The 16,393-nt window shown below is 46.3% G+C and overlaps 1 protein-coding gene across 1 annotated transcript in view; it reads right to left on the bottom strand.

The window, feature by feature from the left end:
- JAK3 (Janus kinase 3) overlaps positions 1–16,393 on the bottom strand; it is a 329,337-nt gene that overhangs the window by 174,852 nt on the left and 138,092 nt on the right. The gene's annotated exons all lie outside the window — the stretch shown is intronic.

The raw sequence follows: 16,393 nt of genomic DNA, 5'->3' as shown, positions 1-16,393 counted from the left end.
AATGTGAAATCTGAAAAATATCTGTATGAGACACAAACATGTTATATAAAAAATTACAGAGTATCTGCTGCTTCTCCTGTCTTCCATCTCTTGAATTGCTGACGGTTTATATATCTCACACTGTTGACCAAACCTATCTTGCCTGATCTACCTAAACATCTCACTTTATAGTACCCAACTGGCCTGCCATATTTCAGCATGCTTGCCCCCTTATAGTAACTACACTGTCATACATTTATACTACAGATGCCTGTTAACTTATAATATGCACTTAGCCATGTCAACATAATTTGTTTTACTTTGTGACGCTTATGTATTATTTTACAAACTTTGCATAGTTAAGCATGCTTCATTGAATATTTTCTTGTTCTTAATCTTCATTTCTAGATTGCCTCGCTTGCATGCATATATAGTATTCACTAATCACTTTAGACACATGATGTATGCCTGTCTTTATTACAAAAATGTGTGCAGTTTTTCTTTTAGACAGGTAATATTGGATACTTCTCCTGTCTCTAAACATAGAAACATAGACATAGAAACATAGAATGTGACAGCAGATAAGAACCATTCGGCCCATCTAGTCTGCCCAATTTTCTAAATACTTTCATTATTCCCTAGTCTTATCTTATAGTTAGGATAGCCTTATGCCTATCCCACGCATGCTTAAACTCCTTTACTGTGTTAACCTCTGTAACGGACCGTTTTGCTCATCAGAGGTTAAAAACCATTTAGGCGATATTCCCCTTCCAGATAGACAAGCAGCAACTGTAAGCACCAATCTCCCGAACTGCAAACTCTACGAATCCTGGAAACAGCCGAACAGGAAAACCATACAAAAGGGTTACACTCCTGGCAGTCAGCATACATTCCAATTCCCCCAACAACGAGACGACGCTTCGGTTTGAGGGTTAAGCAGAATCTGACTGTCCTGGCACATACAGTCTCTTTTATTCCCAATCCACAACCACAGTACAGCCCACAGGGTATTACAGAACAACCAATCAATCCGTACAATGCACACAGACACTCCCACACAAAATCCTCCCCTCTGCCTGTGATATGATTACTGAACACAATGGGTAATCTCATTATCACAGGCAGAGGAATACAGTTTTTACCCAATATTTATAACTTCTAAAATATACATGTCACAAACATAAAACATACATTTTCGTAATCAGCATGCGAGAGATAAACACATACTCAAAAATCAGGGCAATCGGCTCAGGGGTTAAAAAGTTATATGGAAGTCCTTTAGGACCGACCGCAAGCACATATTCCCAAAACAGTTCCATAGATTTGGGCTGGGCGGTTGGTCTATTTCAGGCTGAAAAAATGACTACCGTATATACTCGAGTATAAGCCGAGTTTTTCAGCACATTTTTTGTGCTGAAAAAACGGAACTCGGCTTATACTCGAGTCAATAGTCTGTATTATGGCAATTTGCATTGCCATAATACAGACTGAGGGAGAGGGGGCTGGCAGAGATCTTACTTACCCGTCCTGCAGCTCCTGTCAGCTCTCTCCTCCTCGCCGTCCGTTCAGCACCTCGGTCAGCTCCCAGTGTAAGTCTCGCGAGAGCCGCCTTACACTGGGAGCTGACAGAGGGAGCTGTACAGACCGCGCGGAGGAGGAGAGAGCTGACAGGAGCTGCAGGACGGGTAAGTAAGATCTCTGCCAGCCCCCTCTCCCCCCACTGAACTACCAATGCTGGACCACCAGGGAAGGAGCCCCCATCCCTGCCATGTATCAAGCAGGGAGGGGGGACGGAAATAAAAAATAAGAAGAAGAAATAATAATGAAAAAAATATAAATAATAATATAAAATAATAAAAAATAAAATAATAAAATTGCCCACCCCCCTCCACTGCAACACACACACACACACACTGCACACATACACACACACACTGCACACATACACATACACACACACTGCACACATACACACACACACTGCACACATACACACACACACTGCATTCATGCACACACTGCATTCATACACACACACACTGCACTCATACACACACACCACACATACACACACACTGCACTCATACACTGCACTCATACACTGCACTCATACACTGCACTCATACACACACGGCACTCATACACACACTGCACTCATACATACACACTGCATTCATACACACACACTGCACACATACACACACACTACACACTGCACACACACACACGCTGCACTCATACACACGCTGCACTCATACACACGCTGCACTCATACACACGCTGCATTCATATACACACACTGCATTCATACACACACACTGCATTCATTATACACACACTGCATTCATTATGCACACACTGTAAATAAATATTCAATTAATATATTTTTTTAGACTCTAATTTTATTTAGAAATTTACCAGTAGCTGCTGCATTTCCCACCCTAGTCTTATACTCGAGTCAATAAGTTTTCCCAGTTTTTTTGGGTAAAATTAGGGGCCTCGGCTTATATTCGGGTCGGCTTATACTCGAGTATATACGGTAAGTCCCATAACAGCTGTATAGCCCACCCACAATAAATGGTTACTCCACCTGGATAACGTGGGAACTTGTTCATGTCCAGGTGCCTCACCACGGCTGTATGGGAAACTGGTAGTCTGCCTTGGTGGGTTGCAGAGTGGGCAGAGACCAGCGGTTCTCTGCCCTGGTGCCAGCGCTACTATGGAAGTAGCCTGGTTGGAGCCTGGTTGTGGGAGGGGGAGACCAATTGTCTCCCCTCTGGATACATCGCTCTGTGGCTGGGAAACAGGACCGACCGTCCCTACCCCTTGTGCTGTAAGTGCAGAGACTACGGTCCCATCTGCACAGTCATGGGGCTTAACAGCTCCCCTTGGTGGGTTAGGCTGCCGCTGGGGAGAAGGGGTAACAATCTCCTTTCCCTGAACCGTAGACTGCCGCTGGAGAGAGGGGGTAACAAGCTCCTCTCCCTGATACTCTCTCTGCTGGTGGATGGGGGGACTAACTGTCTCCCCTTTCAATATTTTGTTCTGCGGCTGGGGTGCGAGACCGACGGTCTCTGCTTCCTGCAGGACACTCTCTTGCTGGGGAGGAAGGACGGCACCTTCAGCTCCCTGGGACACACACTGCCGCTGGGGAGGAAGGACAACACCTTCAGCTACGTGGGATACACACTGCCGCTGGGGAGGAAGGACGGCACCTTCAGCTCCCTGGGATACACACTGCCGCTGGGGAGGAAGGATGGCACCTTCAGCTCCCTGGGACACCCACTGCCGCTGGGGAGGAAGGATGACACCTTCAGCTCCCTGGGACACACTCTGCTGCTGGGGAGGAAGGACGGCACCTTCGGCTCCCTGGGATACACACTGCCGCTGGGGAGGAAGGACGGCACCTTCAGCTCCCTGGGGTACACACTGCCGCTGGGGAGGAAGGACGTCACCTTTGGCTCCCCGTAACGCACTCTGCCGCTGGGGAGGGCGGACGACACCTTTTGCTAGATCTGTTATGAACTGTAGGTACTCCGCCACTAATTTCCTCGCGAACTGCACGGTTTCCTCAGAGGGGTTGGGTCCAAATAAAGCCAGCCGTATGGCAACATCTCTGTCAAACTGCTCCTGAGTGTAGCCAGACGCCATGCTTGCTCTGCTGAAGTTAGTTCCTTTTGTAGATAGGGTCGCTGTACGGGTACTAACGTTGCCCTCAATTTGTAAATCTAGGGAATGGTGTTACTTTGTAGCTGTCCTTCTGGGCTGTGGGAATGATCCCGTCGCTTGCCACCAATTGTAACGAACCGTTTTGCTCACCAGAGGTTAAAAACTATTTAGGCTATATTCCCCTTCCAGATAGACAAGCAGCAACTGTAAGCACCAATCTCCTGAACTGCAAACTCTACGAATCCTGGAAACAGACGAACAGGAAAACCATACAAAAGGGTTACACTCCTGGCAGTCAGCATACATTCCAATTCCCCCAATAACGAGACAACACTTCGGTTTGAGGGTTAAGCAGAATCTGACTGTCCTGGCACATACAGTCTCTTTTATTCCCAATCCACAACCACAGTACAGCCCACAGGGTATTACAGAACAACCAATCAATCCGTACAATGCACACAGACACTCCCACACAAAATCCTCCCCTCTGCCTGTGATATGATTACTGAACACAATGGGTAATCTCATTATCACAGGCAGAGGAATACAGTTTTTACCCAATATTTATAACTTCTAAAATATACATGTCACAAACATAAAACATACATTTTCATAATCAGCATGCAAGAGATAAACACATACTCAAAAATCAGGGCAATCGGCTCAGGGGTTAAAAAGGTATATGGAAGTCCTTTAGGACCGACCGCAAGCACATTTTCATGCCCAAAACATTTCCATAGATTTGGGCTGTGCGGTCGGTCTATTTCAGGCTGAAAAAATGAATAAGTCCCATTCGAACGAGCGTTCGAATCTTCGAACGGGACTTAGTCTCTGCGGCTGCAAAATCACCGTGGGAGAAGGTAAGGCTCAGCGGTGTTCGCGGAACTGTGTAGCCGATTTCAGTTCCAGGAATTTGGCTACACATACCGCTGACCGCATGGAATGAACCAAGATGGCTGCCGCCACATGTTCGTTTGTCGAATGGGGCCACTTCGACTACTTTGGCACTTCGACAGCATTCGAAGTGCCAATTTAAAAGTACAAACCCTTTCTGTGAGATGTTAAAGGGCCAGCAGCAGCACACCAAAAATCCATTATGCCCAAATCTTGTAATTAAAGGGCCACATCTTCCCGGGCCATAGTCAGAAGGCAAGAGGCGGGGGCGAGCAGCCCCCTCCAAGGACACGTGGTGAGGTCGGTTTCGCCACAACCTCTACCACTTCAGCTGGAAGGCTATTCCATGCATCCACTACCCTCTCAGTAAAGTAATACTTCCTGATATTATTTTTAAACCTTTGTCCCTCTAATTTAAAACGATGTCCTCTTGTTGTGGTAGTTTTTCTTCTTTTCTCCTCCTTTACTGTGTTAATTCCCTGTATGTATTTAAATGTTTCTATCATATCCCCCTGTCTCGTCTTTCCTCCAAGCTATACATGTTAAGATCCTTTAACCTTTCCTGGTAAGTTTTATCCTGCAATCCATGAACCAGTTTAGTAGCCCTACTCTGAACTCTCTCTAAGGTATCAATATCCTTCTGAAGATACGGTCTCCAGTACTGCGTACAATACTCCAAGTGAGGTCTCACCAGTGTTCTGTACAATGGCATGATCACTTCCCTCTTTCTACTGCTAATGCCTCTCCCTATACAACCAAGCATTCTGCTAGCATTTCCTGCTGGGCCGGCGCTACCTGTTAGGCGGACTAGGCAGCCGCCTAGGGCGCCCCTTGGGAAGGAGCACCGCCAGGAGCGCCGGCCCCCCTTATGCTGCAGCCACCCGAGCGCTCTGCAGAGAGCCTCAGGCGGCTGCAGCTTTGCCCGGGCTGGTGCGTCCATGAGGGTGCACCGCCCGGGTGCAGCATGAGGAGAGGGGCTGACAGGAGTGAAGCGCTCACTCCTGTCACTCCCTCACTGTAGCATGGCCGAGCCCTGTATGGTCCGCGGGTACAGGGAGCATCTGTCTCCTGTACCCGGCCGGACTAACAGGAAATGCACACTGAGTGTGCACTTCCTTTTAGTCTGGCCGGGTACAGGAAACAAAAGCTCCCTGTACCCGCGGACCATACAGAGCTCAGCCACGCTACAACAGAGGTGGGGGGAGAAAGAGAGTGGGGAGGAGGAAGGGGGGAGAAAGAGAGTGGGGAGGAGGGAGGGGGGAGAAAGAGAGTGGGGAGGGAGGGGGAGAAAGAGAGTGGGGAGGGAGGGGGGGAGAAAGAGAGTGGGGAGGGGGAGAAAGAGAGTGGGGAGGGGGGAGAAAGAGAGTGACAAGGGAGGGAGGGGGGAGAAAGAGAGTGATAAGGGAGGGATGGGGGAAAGAGAGTGACAAGGCAGGGATGGGGGGAAAGAGTGACAAGGTGTAACGGACCGTTTCGCTCACAAGAGGATAAAAACCGTTTAGGCGATAATCCCCTTTCAGACAGACCATCAGCTACTGCAATCACCAACCTCCCGAACTCCAAACTGCACGTATTCACCAACTCCCGAACCAGAGACACACGAACCCTGGAAGCAGCCAAACAGGAAAAGCCCTACGAACAGCTTACACTCCTGGCAATCGGCATACAGTCAAATTCCCCCCAAGAATGAGACGACACTTCACTTTGAGGGTTAAAACAGGAACTCCGGATTTATTCACACACTGTCTTACAAAGGATTCTCCCATGCAAGGGAGGGATTTACAATACACCAATCACACAATAGTTACATCCCCTCCCCTTAGGCTGGGAGGTAATCCAATTATACATACATTTTAAAACATACTTTTTACCCAACTTTCATAACTCTAAAACCATACATCACATAAAAATTACATATTCACAATCAATCCATTCAGGGGAACAACATATTAAAAAATCGCATGAATCAGACCAGGGGTTCAAAAGTTAGTAAAGTATCTTTTAAAAAACCCTGCCAGCATGGCTTTCCGTCCCAGACCAGTTTCAGAGTCTTCTATCCCAAACGGACTCTATGTTCGCATCACTAACTTTTATTAGGTAGATTTTATGCTATCTTTGACATACAGGGCCACCCCTCCCTGTTTCCTGCCTTCCCTGTCTTTTCTATATAAAGAGTACCCTGGTATTGCTATGTCCCAGTCATTTTTCTCATTATACCATGTCTCAGTAACAGCGACTAAATCTACACTATCAGTTGCCATTATTGCCACAAGTTCATGGATCAAAATGTTGTCTGTTCCAATTGGTGGGGTCCCATGGAAATAGCAGGGGACTCACATTTGGCTCCAAAACAAGGGGTTACAAATGCTAGCTCAGTGAATAGACCTAGCACTTTCAACTTGGTCGTGGAAGGAAGGGTTAATGAATGTCACAACAATTTTCACTTCAAAATGTTATATTTAGTCAATTTACTTAGCATGTTTAAACAATGCCTTGACTACTGATATCCTGTTCATTTCACACACAACAAAAATAAAGAATAAAAACCAAAAACTAAACGTATTCTCTATACAGTAAGTTAACACCTACATTGCAAAAACAGGTCTTCCAAATACGTAGTTCCTAAGAATACTGACTGCTTATCAATCTTTATAGTCTGTTTTCAGATGCTCCTTTGATACTTAATAACTCATCCTAATTTTATAACATGACAGGAGGCTTCGTATTTGCTTAAGTCTCTCTTTACTAGAACTCCACAGCAGCACAGAAAAAACAACCAATCAGAAAAAAGTTAGTTACTATAAAACTCCCCTCCCCATGCATAATTTCCTCTTTCTTTGCTGCTCCGCACCAGTACAGGTCAGAGTACCTCTGCCTCCTGCTTATAGTGGGTGGCTTTGGGTTGTTTTATGACTTATTGGCATTGATTTGATATCTCAGTATATTTTCTTATTTGTTATTTGTACCTTTATCTAGTATCTTGTGTTCTGTACTCCTATATTTTTTGGTTTTATTTCGTGCTACTTTTGCTTATACATTTTTACTACTTGCCTTGCATTTGCTTCCCCTGTCTTCTTAGGGTTCTTTCCCTTTCAGGGGGTAGTTTTAGGGGAGTCTTGGGGGTTTTTCTCTGTTTCGCCATGACTTCCCCCCCCCCCCTCCCCTCGCTGCCCACTCTCTTTGCCCGCCATTTTCCGCGGGCTGCCTGCGCGGTATAGGGGTTTCAGGAGACTAGCCTCTGGCTGCCTCCTGATTTCCCGACCCCCTAGTTTCATACCGGCAACCGAGGTATTCGCGGTCGGACGCGAGTACCCGGCGGCCGCTCCGCTCACTCTCGTGGCCGCCCCGTCCGCCACGTGGTCGACCGCCGCGCTCAACTTCTTCACAGAGCCGCAGGCGGCCAACCGGGTGGAGGAGAACGCACTTACTCGCGACCCCTCCTCCACCCACGGTGGTCGGATCGCGGCTATTGTTGCCCTGCCTTTTCCCCGGCGGATTCCCTTCAGTTTTGCCGGAAGGCAATGTGCTATCCCTTTTCCTATGTGCTATTTATTTTCAGCGTGTATCCCACAGCTTCTGTGTGTCTTAGGGCATTTTTCATGTCGGATATTTTGTAGTTTGAGCCTTTTTGTGTTATATATATTTCATATCTGCTGTGAGTTTTATTGGCACAGATTCTGTTCTGGCTGTGGATTTCTTCACTGACAATGTGTATCACATAATTAGTTTTTCCCACAGTGTACATCACATAGACAGTGTATAACACATATTAGTTTTACTGACAGTGTATAACACATATTAGTTTTACTGACAGTGTATAACACATATTAGTTTTCTGACAGTGTATAACACATATTAGTTTTACTGACAGTGTATAACACATATTAGTTTTGCTGACAGTGTATAGCACATTAGTTTTACTGACAGTGTATAACACATATTAGTTTTACTGACAGTGTGTAACACATATTAGTCTTCTGACAGTGTATGGCACACATTAGTTTTACTGACTGTGTATATCACATATTTGTTTTACTGACAGTGTACCTGACATGTTTGTTTGCTTTGCTGACTGATACCACAGATTCTGTGAGTTTTTACCGACAGTGCGTATCGTGGTTTACTGTGGGTTCTTGTTGTCAGTGTATATCACAGATTGCTGCGTGTTTCTGTTGACTGTGTATATCGCAGGTTGATGTGAGTTTTGCTGACAGTGTATGTCACGGATCGCTGTGAGTTTTTTACTGTCAGTGTATATTAACAGGTTTTGTGAGTGCCTGATGCGATATATTGCAGGTTATTGTGAGTTCATGTATAGGAACTCTGTTACACAGATTCTGTACAGGGTGTTTACAGTGCCAGTTAGCTCTAGGGTTCATCTCCTTCTCAGTATATATATTTTTTCTGTCCGGCTGGAGGTCTCTTGAGACTACTCTGGTATGATTTCTCTGTCCATGGCATATATTTCTCACTTACAGACCTGGCTCTGACTCAAACTAGTAAGGGAGACCAGTCTACGCTGCTGCCATACATTTTTATCAGATTCCCGGGGGAATTCATTGGGTTGGCTATCGTTGGCCCTACTCCTGGAAGTGCCCATGGTTTCAATACCCTTCAGCTGGTATGATGAGGGTAATCTATTATATGATAAGGAATTTCCAACAGATCTGTGTGAACACGGGCATACCAATTCACAGTTTATGGAGAGTATTGCTCAGTGTATCTTACATTCATGGACATGATAGCCTCTGGAACAACTTCCACTTATACCCAATACAGACTGAATACCACTATTTGCCTGCTGGGCATCTAGGGACTGCCAGTCCCGGTTCAGGTTTATTCACACGGCATTACACTGCCTAATGGGTTGGAGTCTAGAGTTCCTATGTCAGGATGCTCTCAGAATCTGCTATTCTTAGGGACCTCCACTGGAACTAGGAGGTCCCCATTACTCCTTCAATACCCATTGTAACGCGCTATGGAATCGGAGGGCGCTATTTTGAATAACATGTTATAATATAACAATAATACACAACCAGGATCGGCCTGCTATGTCTGTGCCCATAAGAACGGCCTGCTATGTCTGTGCCCATAAGAACGGCCTGCTATGTCTGTGCCCATAAGAATGGCCTGCTATGTCTGTGCCCATAAGAATGGCCTGCTATGTCTGTGCCCATAAGACCGGCCTGCTATGTCTGTGCCCATAAGAACGGCCTGCTATGTCTGTGCCCATAAGAACGGCCTGCTATGCCTGTGCACATAAGAACGGCCTGCTATTTGTCTGTGCCCATAAGAACGGCCTGCTATTGTCTGTGCCCATAAGAATGGCCTGCTTTTGTCTGTGCCCATAAGATCGGCCTGCTATTGTCTGTGCCCATAAGAACGGCCTGCTATTGTCTGTGCCCATAAGAACGGCCTGCTATTGTCTGTGCCCATAAGAACGGCCTGCTATTGTCTGTGCCCATAAGAACGGCCTGCTTTTGTCTGTGCCCATAAGACCGGCCTGCTATGTCTGTGCCCATAAGATCGGCCTGCTATGTCTGTGCCCATAAGTACGACCTGCTATGCAAGTGCGGCCGGCTATGTCTGTGCCTATTAAGAATGTCGGTACCTATTAAGACGGCCTGTTATGTCTGGGTGCCGAACCCCTGCTAGGCCGCAGACCTGGGGGAATATCACTGGGGAAATGCCGGTGCCCACCAGTGACATGGGAAAGGCAGGTGTCCAGACAGGCACCTTTGCCAATCTATCCAAGAGGAAACCAGTATACGGCCATCTGAATATGGTGGGTAGGGTGAAGGCCCTGAACCTCATGCCTGAAGGGCAGGGTTTTTTATAAGGCACCCGGTCATACATCTCCAAGGAAGACTTCGCACGGCAAGGATCGGTGCTCAGACACCTAAGGAGAACGCGGTGTTTTTTTTTTTTTCCTTGCCTTTACATCTACCTCCGTATCTGCTCCCCGGTATCCTTAGAGGTATCGGTAGTTACTTCCCACGTTAGGTTAGCTCCTGGCTCGGTCAGTGGGTCTTACCTTCCGGCCTGCTTTTTCCCTTCTATCTGTTCTAGAATTTATGTATTTTCTCTTATCTACGTGAATTTTTTCGTTTTCGTAACTTTCTTTTTCCTTTCGCTCGGGTCGTCGAGAGGCCTGACTTGACCTCCCCCGACCTCCCGGGCGCTTGTGGATTGCGGAGAACGTCTCCAGCTTTCCTCCGGCTACCAACGGTCGTCCTGGACCCCGCGCGCGCGCACGGGATCCGGGCGGTCAGTTGGTAGTTTTTCTTTTCCATTGTTGTTTTCTTCCGTGGATTGCCATCAGCCTTATACTGATATTGGTATTGGGTGTACCCTGCAATTGGTCACCCTGAGTCTCTAGGGACTCTAGTTTGGACCACAGGTGGGTGCGACCCTCCATCATCCCGATTCAAGAATACTTTATTTTCAGGAACAGAGAGCGAACCCTCTCAGATACAGGACGGACACTGATTTGTTATCGAGGGACACAGCCCTCCCTCAACCTCGGCCGAATACTGGGCTGGATACAGAGTACATGTTTGGAGGACACGTTCTCATAGAAGGAACCGATCACAGATGTAAATCCTTCTGTTTGGTTGTTAACAGGCGCGGCCCGCTCAGGCTATCGGCCGGACGCTATCACGTTAGTCGATCACATTAGATGAGAACGCGGCTCTCTCATACACTCGTCACTCTACAGGGCCGGCCATTCGCTCACCACACAGGCTTGTACCTGTGCAAGACATGGGTGACTACATAGAGGGGCGTCCCTCCTGCATTCCATTGGATCTGACGCCCGTACTACTGATTTCGTTATAGAGGACTGCCTAGTCATACATGATATAAACTTTAGTCTGGATCCCTCTATTCTATCTCCTGTGAGGGCTCTACTGGGTCCGGATCACTTAGGTACACACACTACTGAAGATAGTACGGCTAACGGATGGCTTCAGGTATTACGAGAGTGCAGGTGTTTGGTATTTTCTACACCTTATAAATCGTAAATCTGCTTTCTGTTTTGGATATCCAGGCTATTGCGGACCAACCGCACAGACCGTTTCTCCCATATCAAGATGACAGGAGCTACGGAAACCTTCATGGAGCGAAAGGACACTGCCTTGCTCGGGTACCAAGATTAAGGAGGGCCAGTTATCCGGCCTCTGGGTAACCGTACACATGGTTCACATGGTAAGACCGGACATCCCGGTTGGCTTGAGTTCCCTGCTCATTACGATCTTGGGAGAAGGGGGCAGGACGGCCCCATCTCCTCGGAACGTATACCTGGTGAACAGGATTCGGAGTTGGTGGGTCCTCCGTCTATTAGCTATTTACCCCTCGCGGGAGCCATTCTGCTTTTTGATTCACGCTAACCTACTCTTCAACTACCGTCGAGGAGACCTACGAGACCTTGTGAGAGTACCTGGGGTACCCCGACTCCTACACAGACATCTTTCACTCTTAGGCGAGGACATACCTGGATGGAAATCTGCACTCCGGTTTGCACTCTCCATCCCTTTGAATATTTCTGGGATTCACTATTCCAGAAAATAGTCGACCGCTGTTCCTCCACACGAGTTCAGTTCAGAACCATGACTAGACGTCCTTTTGGAATCTTTTCTCTACAGAGTCCGAGGATTACACAGTCCATTTGGAATGTCGGAATCACTTAGGATACGGCTAGTTGACAACACTCTCGCAGGCACTACAGATTTATCCTTGGATGAGACATCTCACCAGGTAGACCAGGAGAGAACGAAGGATCATACTCGGTTATATTGCGTCTTGGTGGCAGTTTCTTCTCGCGGCCTTGCATCCGCAAAAGGGCTTCATTATTTTACAACTACAGGAAAATAGCTGATAGGTCAGTTTGCAAGCTCAGGTCCCAACCGCTAGGAAGCGGGTGACAACACAAGTTTGTTGGATCTATCAGCAGATGGGTTTTTTCTGTGTGTTGAGATGCTTCATCGGCTGACATCTTCATTGATTCGTCTACTGTTGTTTTTTTGCAGTTGGTAAGTACAATTAGGATTACTCTGCTATCTCCTGGAATAGGTACCAGCGACACAACCAGCGTTGGATTGGTGATCTGAGCGTTGAAACAGCAAATACGAAGCCTCCTGTCATGTTATAAAATTGTAGATTATGCTAGCTTTAGTGTACCTATAATCTTAATTTTATTAATGACAGGAGGCGAGTATTTCCCACCCATTTTTATCCCTCCCTTGTTCTATGTTTATAGTTTGGTTTAATCAGGTACGTATGCAACTCTGCTTGTTGTCTCTGCTACCTGTTGCACGCTCTTATGTCTTTTCTTTCATAAGTAGGGTTGGGATATCTTCATTTTAAGGTAATTTTGGTTGCTACATTGGGTGCACACATGTTTTATTCAGAGTACCTTTCATTGGATAATCAACCTGTCGATTCTGTTTTTTCTCTCGTTTCAGTTTACAGTCCATCACTATCTGGTTTGGCAGTTCTTCTCGGGTGGTGGACATCGTTGTATTCATCGTATCTAGGACTTCGTTTCTTCCCCATTATGTTTTCTGCCTTTTATTCTGTTTTGTCGCAGCTTGAAAGAGGAAATGATGCATGGGGAGGGGAGTTTTATAGTAACTAACTTTTTTCTGATTGGTTGTTTTTTCTGTGCTGCTGTGGAGTTCTAGTAAAGAGAGACTTAAGCAAATACTCGCCTCCTGTCATTAATAAAATTAAAGGACCACTCTAGTGCCAGGAAAACATACTCGTTTTCCTGGCACTAGAGTGCCCTGAGGGTGCCCCCACCCTCAGGGACCCACTCCCGCCCGGCTCTGGAAAGGGGAAAGGGGTAAAAACTTACCTTTTTCCAGCGCTGGGCGGAGAGATCTCCTCCTGCTCTCCTCCTCCGATCCGCCTCTTCTCCTCACCGTCGGCTGAATGCGCACGCGCGGCAAGAGCTGCGCGCGCATTCAGCCGGTCACATAGGAAAGCATTCTCAATGCTTTCCTATGGACGCTGGCGTGCTCTCACTGTGAAAATCACAGTGAGAAGCACGCAAGCGCCTCTAGCGGCTGTCAATGAGACAGCCACTAGAGGACATAGGGGGAAGGCTTAACCCATTCACAAACATAGCAGTTTCTCTGAAACTGCTATGTTTATGAAAAAATGGGTTAACCCTAGAAGGACCTGGCACCCAGACCACCTCTTTAAGCTGAAGTGGTCTGGGTGCCTAGAGTGGTCCTTTAAGATTATAGGTACACTAAAGCTAGCATAATCTACAATTGTTGTATATAGCTTCCACCTCTGTAACTGCATTGACTCATTTTGGTTAGCATGCTAAACTGAATAGTTGCAACAGATTTACAGTTCAACTGGACCAAACAAAAAAAGAACTGCTTAGGTCTAGCTGGTGTCAGCTGGTCAACTGACCAGCTGCATAGCGAGCTATGGTCTTAGGGCATTTTACAGTTTTGTGGTACCACATAAAATCGTTTCTAGGACAGAAAGCACAACCATACATTAGGCGCACCGCATTATAAGGCGCACTGTCGATTTTTGAGAAAATGAAAGGATTTTAAGTGCGCCTTATGGTCCGAAAAATACGGTAAATGCAATTCGGTCTGTCTGGAACCTGTAATAAAAAATGTATGGAAAACCTTGCTGGTGGCCCGCTGTACTCCGCAACATCACCATCTTGGTTTTCACAATGATAAAGAAACTATCATGTCCACATATGTAAAATGCTAAAAACCGCAAAGTGAGTGATTAAATCACAAATATATATTCACCACATGATGCAGTAACTTTGGATTTAGTATGCAAAATTTATGATAAGAAGCTGAGAGTGGAACAAAAAAAAGAACAAAAAACAAAACTGTGCTCAAAAAAATAAAGGGAACACAAAAATAACACATCCTAGATCTGAATTAATTAAATATTCTTCTGAAATACTTTGTTCTTTACATAGTTGAATGTGCTGACAACAAAATCACACAAAAATAAAAAAATGGAAATCAAATTTTTCAACCCATGGAGGTCTGGTTTTAGAGTCACACTCAAAATTAAATTGGAAAAACACACTACAGGCTGATCCAACTTTGATGTAATGTCCTTAAAACAAGTCAAAATGAGGCTCAGTAGTGTGTGTGGCCTCCACGTGACTGTATGATCTCCCTACAATGCCTGTGCATGCTCCTGATGAGGTGGCGGATGGTCTCCTGAGGGATCTCCTCCCAGACTTAAAGCATCTGCCAACTCCTTGACAGTCTGTGGTGCAATGTGACATTGTTGGATGGAGCGAGGCATGATGTCCCAGATGTGCTTAATTGGATTCAGGTCTGGGGAACAGGCAGGCCAGTCCATAGCACCAATGCCTTCGTCTTGCAGGAACTGCTGACACACTCCAGCAACATGTGGTCTAGCATTGTCTTGCATTAGGAGGAACCCAGGGCCAACCGCACCAGCATATGGTCTCACACGGGATCTGAGGATCTCATCTCGGTACCTAATGGCAGTCAGGCAACCTCTGGCGAGCACATGGAGGGCTGTGCGGCCCCCAAAAGAAATGCCACCCCACACCATTACTGACCCACTCCCAAACCGGTCATGCTGGAGGATGTTGCAGGCAGCAGAACGTTCTCCACGGCGTCTCCAGACTCTGTCACGTCTGTCACATGTGCTCAGTGTGAACCTGCTTTCATCTGTGAAGAGCACAGGGCGCCAGTGGCGAATTTGCCAGTCTTGTTGTTCTCTGGAAAATGCCAAACATCCTGCACGGTGTTGGGCTGTAAGCACAACCCCCACCTGTGGACGTCGGGCCCTCATACCACCCTCAAGGAATCTGTTTCTGACCATTTAAGAAGACACATGCACATTTGTGGCCTGCAGGAGGTCATTTTGCAGGGCTCTGGCAGTGCACCTCCTGTTCCTCCTTGCACAAAGGCGGAGGTAGCGGTACTGTTGCTGGGTTGTTGCCCTCCTACTGCCTCCTTCATGTCTCCTGATGTACTGGCCTGTCTCCTGGTAGTGCCTCCATGCTCTGGACACTACGCTGATAGACACAGCAAACCTTCTTGCCACAGCTCGCATTGATGTGCCATCCTGGATGAGCTGCACTACCTGAGCCACTTGTGTGGGTTGTAGACTCCATCTCATGCTACCACTAGAGTGAAAGCACCACCAGCATTCAAAGGTGACTAAAACATCAGCCATGAAGCATAGGAACTGAGAAGTGGTCTGTGGAACCACTCCTTTATTGGGGGTGTCTTGCAAATTGCCTATAATTTCCACCTGTTGTCTATCCCATTTGCACAACAGCATGTGAAATTTATTGTCACTCAGTGTTGCTTCCTAAGTGGACAGTTTGATTTCACATAAATGTGATTGACTTGGAGTTACATTGTGTTGTTTAAGTGTTCCCTTTATTTTTTTGAGCAGTATATATATATATATATATAAAATCCCACAGCATGGCACTCTCCTTCCTTGAACAAATAATAAGTAACTTGCCTGGGTGCTGCCCACGTGAATATATAACCAAAATATGCTCAGGGTGCTTTTACAGGACTTTCTAGTGATACTTTAATATAGTGAAAAAAAATATACAGTTACATCTGCAAAAAGATCGACGTTTCGACCATGGCGAGTCTTTTTCAAGTATTTATTAACAAGTATTTATCAACAATATTAACAATATTGGCACTTCCAATTATGCATTATTATAAAGTGATAGGCACTTTTAATCATGAACATGCACTTTAATGTTTTTTAACTGTATTACCATAATCTTCAACACGACAATCTAACTGTAATCACTTGCTTTTAAACAACCACATTCATCCCCATATCGGCATCACTG

The sequence above is a fragment of the Pelobates fuscus genome, chromosome 5 (assembly GCF_036172605.1).
Source record: "Pelobates fuscus isolate aPelFus1 chromosome 5, aPelFus1.pri, whole genome shotgun sequence".
Lineage (NCBI taxonomy): Eukaryota > Metazoa > Chordata > Amphibia > Anura > Pelobatidae > Pelobates > Pelobates fuscus.
Note: the sequence above shows the minus strand (reverse complement) of the source record. Positions and strands in the feature narration are given on the sequence as shown.